This window comes from Fistularia commersonii, chromosome 6 (genome assembly GCF_037954325.1).
Source record: "Fistularia commersonii isolate RoL2024-O1a breed Wild chromosome 6, RoL_Fcom_v1.0, whole genome shotgun sequence".
Taxonomy (NCBI): Eukaryota; Metazoa; Chordata; class Actinopteri; order Syngnathiformes; family Fistulariidae; genus Fistularia; species Fistularia commersonii.
In genome coordinates, this window is record NC_141289.1 from 21,268,254 (window position 1) to 21,274,253 (window position 6,000).

Here is a 6,000-nt window from a genome sequence, read left to right on the forward strand (position 1 = left end):
CCTGAGATAAACACCGGCACGTGGAGGTCCGTCCCACCAACGCAAGACAAGTTATTCTACGCAGAAAAAATAAGGTTAAAGACGAGAACCAGCGGATTTCCGTTCGCACTGGACAGAAAGTGTTCAGGACACTGATTAGGCCACGTTTAGTTCTTCTTGGTTTTGATATTTCTGTTGATTTTGTGGTTTTAGTTTTGAACTCTTGGATGATGATGGCGTTCCTACAGCTGGTTGAAATAAGGATCAAATGTGTTGCTTTTCATGAATGATATTGGATTATTGTGAGGTTTAATTTGTCCTCATTTAATTTTGGTCCAAGTTTTTCAAACTAGTACAGTAGATCTTGTTTTGTTTTGTTGTAACTGTGAACTGGTGTTTGGAGTGTAACCATATCTGTGGGATTTCAGACCGAAAATAGAAACATGATGTAATATTCCAGCGGGCCGAGCGCTCGGCCGTCCGTTCGGATCCAGAGATTGTCCGGTTTCCTGTTTTGGAAGGAAAATCTTGGGAGCCGACGAAACGTGAGCCGCTTATTCTGTCGGGGGCAGGAAATGATGTCACGCTCGGCGAGGCGCTGGTTACATAACTGCGGCAACAGAACAGGACGCTGGTGTTTCCAGTTGAAAGGCGGGAGGACAGGCAGCCTCGCAACTCAAACGCGGAGAGAGAATTTATCAGAATGCTACTATTAGATATCGACGAGCATCGAATCAGCCTCACGCCACGACCGATAAACCAAGGAAAAATCCCTCGCCGATCCGTTCTCTCCGTCAAGGTTTCCGGAAGGTTCTGCAAACCGTCTGGTGATTCCATCGGACAATCCTGTCAAAATGACGGCGCCGTGTTCGAATGAACGGCTTCAGGTCCTCGTGAGACTCGGCAATAATTACGGAACAGCAATAATTAGGATGTGAAACTTGTTCCCGGCCATCATTTCCAAACCTTTGTCTCACTTTACAAGATTAAAACAGCCAAAACACTCGCCCGAATACAATTTTCTTATAACGATATCCGGGGGCTTATCCATCGGCAAGACTTCCAGAAAAAACCTGTTTTCACTCGAAAGCCTTCCCGCGGTTTGCCGAGTCTGTTTACCAGATGTCTGGATGAATCGTTTCCTCTGGTTCGACCAGGGATTCCCTTGTTTGGACTCACACTTGGCAGGACGGCGGGGAAATCACTCTCGCAAGTCATCCAGCTGCAGGAAAGACCCTTCCTTTTTGCATCGCTCGCTTTTTTCCTTCCAGCTTCAAATTCAGCTGCTTTTTTCAATGAACGTTCACCGGAAATGCGATCGATCGATGAAGCCGTCGCTCTTGTCTGACCGTGACACTATTTCGGCGCCGTGCAACCGCGACGAGGGGTTTTCCTCCCTGGCGACGCTTTTTGTCCCGTTTCAAAGAGGTGACTTTTGAAAAACGTGTCGGATCCGAGCGTTCGCCGCCACGCACTCATGACATGACGCCGCGCTCGTGGAGATTTTCCTCTGCGTTCCAAACCATCGCAGCTCCGCTCCCTGCTGGATGCCGACGGATCGGAGGGTTTGCCGGAGAACCATTGGCATGCGTACGTTTGCACCAATTTGAGGTTTGGATGGTTTCTCGTCAGGAAAATATCTGCCGCAAAACACCTTGGCCTGTTGCTTGAAGGTCCCTCTGGCTCAGAAGGAGAAAGCATCCAGAAATCATTCACCGTTCATTTTCCACTGAATGTTCATGTAAAACAGTAAACATGTATTTCTACCATCTAAACATCTCCAGATGTTTTACATCTTTGCTCAGATTTCACCATAACAAAAAAAAATCTACCACTTTCATTCACATAGTCCAAGATTCTGCATTAACTCTCTTTCTCTGCAGCATGACACACACACACACACACACACACACACACACACACACACGCACACACACACACACACACACAGAGAGCTTGTTGCGCAACCAAGGGGAGACAGCGAGGAAAACCCCGCGGACTTGGTTTGGATGATATCACCAACCACAGTTTGGTTGCACATGTGGTTCTGGTCGGGTGCGATGGGATCTGGTCCCCAGAGGAAACCAAGAATTTCCCTCAAACAGACTTCACTCTTCATCCCGGGGCTGTGGGAGGGCGTCAGCAGGGTCGGCGTTCTACAACGCAGAGATCTGCCTTTCTTTTTCCCTTCCTTCTTTCCTTTCTCTCTTCCTTTCTTCGGCTGCAGGTGTACAAGAGGGAGGCCAAGACTCAAAGAGTTCTGGACCGTTTGGGCCACATTTCACTCACTTTCTCCACGTAAGGGCCTCGTTTTTAGTCCTTTTTCTGTCTGTTTTTTTGCTCTCTTGAAATGGTGAGTGAGTGATTTATTTGACGGTTTGAGGCTGGAGGTCGAGAAGATCCCAGGCATCTGCACCTCAGGATCCCGGCGCCGCCTCGCCGATCTCGCCGATCTCGCCGCTGCTCGACGGCTTCTGAAAAAGGTTGTGGCCGGACAGAGAGCTTTTGTCGGTGCGGTTCTCAATCAGACCGGACTCGGACTGGCTCCTCGTGCAGCCTCGGCCTCTAGGCGGGTCGACGCCGGCCGACGGAGGAGCCTCTGCTCTTGGGTCCAGGCCTGCAGGCCTTTGCCTCGGCCGGCTGGTCTGGCGGAACCGGGTCGCAGCCCTTCTTCCTTGAGATCCGGCTGCATCTCCTCTGCCAGGTTGGTTGCCAAAGTTACCAAGAACATCTGCGACGCCTCCTGAGACGCCCTGAGACGCCCTGAGACGCCCTGAGACGCCATGCCACCCATCACTGCCGTCGGCCTGAACCGAGCATCTTCACGTGTCGCACAAGGGGATTTTTAAACTCAAACTCTTTTTCTTTTTTGTCTCATCATTTTCATTCTTCTGCCGGTCTCACCGTCCTGGATGTGGGGCAGCGTCGGCATGGCGACCGAGAGCTTTTCCCGCCGAGGCCAGCGTTTTCGTCGGGCATGGTTTCTCCAGCTGTTTGCGCTCGTGTCGCTCAGCCAGGGTCTTGCAGCGCGTTGGCCGGGAATCAAACTTTCGGCTCGGAGAGCGTGACTCACCGATGTTTGCGGTTTGACTCGGGAGGGAAAGAAGGGTCGCCTCGGAACCGAAGGTTTCTGGTTTGATCCCGAGCTCCTCCTCGCCTGCAGAACTGCGGCCGAGGGAGACGGCGGACGCCTGACGGCGGCCGAAAGCGCAGACCCTCGTATTCTTACGTTATCATCGACGCCGCATCCAGGAAGTCCCTTTCCAATTGAGAGGAGAGAAGGTTCCGGTTGTGACACCTCCGGCTGACCCAGGCTTCTCGGGCTTCACCGTCCCCAGAGCCAAAACCTTGTTCTTGATGACTTAAGAAATGATTTTAGTCTTAAATGTCAAACGTGGGGCTGACGGCAGCATAAACAGTTATTGTAGGAATATTATAACTCTTGTTCATGTGTGTCATGGTTTCGATTCTGATCTGCCCTCTCGCTGCCTTTTGTTAATAACTCACGTGTAAAAATGATTCACGGATTCGAAAACGATTAAGGCTCTAGATCAGAAACGATGACCTGACGTGGTGGAAAACACAAATCATGAACTGATCTTTGACCAAACAATTTCAAAAAAGTTACAAAAACATCTCACCGCTGATCCGACCACTAAGCCCAGGCGAAATCATTGAAGATCCATCCATCCATCCATCCATCCATCCATCCATCCATCCATCCATCTCCTGCAGGCCAGGTGTCTCTGCAGCAGCCGGAGCAGTGAGGCCGGACCTCCTTCCTCCGGTCTCGTGGTCCGGCTCCTCTGTGGGACCCCGAGGTCCCGGGTCTTCCCCGTGGTCTCCTCCCAGGTGGACCTGCCTGGAACACCTCCGTGTCCAGGAGGCTTCCTGACCGGACGCCGAGCCTCCTGGCCCGGCTCCTCTCCCTGCAGAGGAGCGGCGGCTCTGCTCGGCCAGCTCCTCCAGGACGACCCGGCTTCTCACCCGAGGAGGAACTCATTTCGGCCGCTTGTGTCCGCGATCCGGCTCAAACTCGCGACCATAGACGAGGGTGGGAACGTAGATCCACGGCTACATCGAAGATTCACATCCCCTAAAATAGACCCGGTCTTTTAACGGCCCGCGGCCACGAGTGGCTCTTTGGCGTCACGTCAGTCAGAGCACCAACACAAAACATTGATTCCGTTCGTGTTGCTTTTCTGTTGTTGTTGGTTTGGCTCTCTGACAGCGCTGAGGTTTCTCATGTGGCCTCTCGGAAAAATGAATTGCCACCCGGCGCCAGAAACACTCCGGAGTCTCCTTGCTTGTGGTGCAGGGACACAGCGCCCTCTAGTGGAGGGTGCTCCCCATGGCACAATGCACAAGTCACAACAAATGTGTGTGTGTGTGTGTGTTATGCTTAAACTACGGCATATTTTGTTTGGATTTGTTTTCCTTTCAGTTCATGCAGAAGCAGAGCAGCGTGGGAGTTCTTCCGCCCGCCACCATCTCCACCTCCAAAGACGAGTGCGAACCTCAGACGGTGATTCCAAGTAGCTTTTAATCAGACAAGCTCGTTCCCACAGGACCGGCGGTGGGGATTTATGTTTCTTTGGAGTGCGATCTCCATTTCTGACACTCTTTCCTTTTGTAAACTGTCAGCGAAGCAGCGGTTGATTAAAAGGCACAGAATAAGCGGACGCAGCCGAAGGGGAACCGGCAGCTAGTCGGAACTTAGAGATCTAAATACTTCGGAGGAGGGCGGCATTTCCTTGCTGTTGGTGAAGCTGTATTTGGTCGTGCGAAGCGGGATGTTAATGGTGAAAATATACTTGGCCGAGTCCCGGACGGAGGAGCGGAATCTTTTCTGGGTGGCCGTGAGGAGAATGAAGATTTGCAGGCCCTGAAAGAAACCAAGGGGAAGCGATTTACTGGAGACGTTGAAAGTATCGAGGGCACCGGCGACCTCCGCTCTCTGACTCGCCTTTACAAGGAGTCGAGATTAAGTGGGAGAGCGTTACCAAACTTCAGAACTTGTTTGTTTTTGTCTTCATCTCAGATGTTTCCTTTTTATTTATTTATTTTATTTTTTTTTTGTATTTATTTTTTTTTTGTCATCTGCTCCTTCCCCATAACTCATCAGATCTGGAAAACACTTGACTCATTTTTCAATGCAAAACTTATTTAACTTTACCTGTTGACTTTTTATTATACTCTATGTAACATATTTTTACTATATTTTCTTTTCAGTAGTTTGAATGTCTTACTTCGTTGGATGATATTTTTTTACAGTTTTCCATCACTAGGGGCAACTGCACCACAAGTTACCCTAAAGCAGAAAAATATACATATATATCCTAAACACCGAACCGGCTTGCAGCATCTCAGGAGCCACAGATGAAGGTCAGACCGTCTTTTCGTAATCCTTCCAGGATTTAGTATAATTGCACCTTTTACTGGATATGGTTCATATACAAGTGCTCCGTTTTTGTTTCCCGCACCGCGGCGCCGCCATTTGGCTCGACAATTCAATCTTAGTTCCCCGTCTGGCGTGATGAGACTCGGTGCGATGTTACCTGGGAGCTGTTCAGAATGCAGAAGAAGATACTGAGGACCAGGTTGGTTTGTCCCTGAGTGAAGAGCTGCAGGAATCCCAGCGTCCAGGAGACGCCCATCAAGGCACCCAGACTCAAACTCAGCAGGAACTTCTTGGTTCTAGACATACCGCCGTCGCTGAAAAAATAAAAAACAGGTAAAACGGGAAGAAAGTGGCGTAATAGCGAAACAGAAACAGTTGGCCGTTTTTACGACACAATAAGATGCCGCAGATCCTCGAGAAGATTAATAACGGCCATTAAACGATAAACCCTTTCCGTTCAAAGTCATCAGGTTGTCAGACGAGTGAAAGGTCAATAACTTCACACTTGACTCCATGTTTTCTGTCAGCGTCTCCCGGCGGCGTGACGTCCTCTCAGCGTGCCAGCCGGCGCAGATCAGTCTGACCTGTGCTCTGCACTGGGAAACTATTTCCACGTTTAA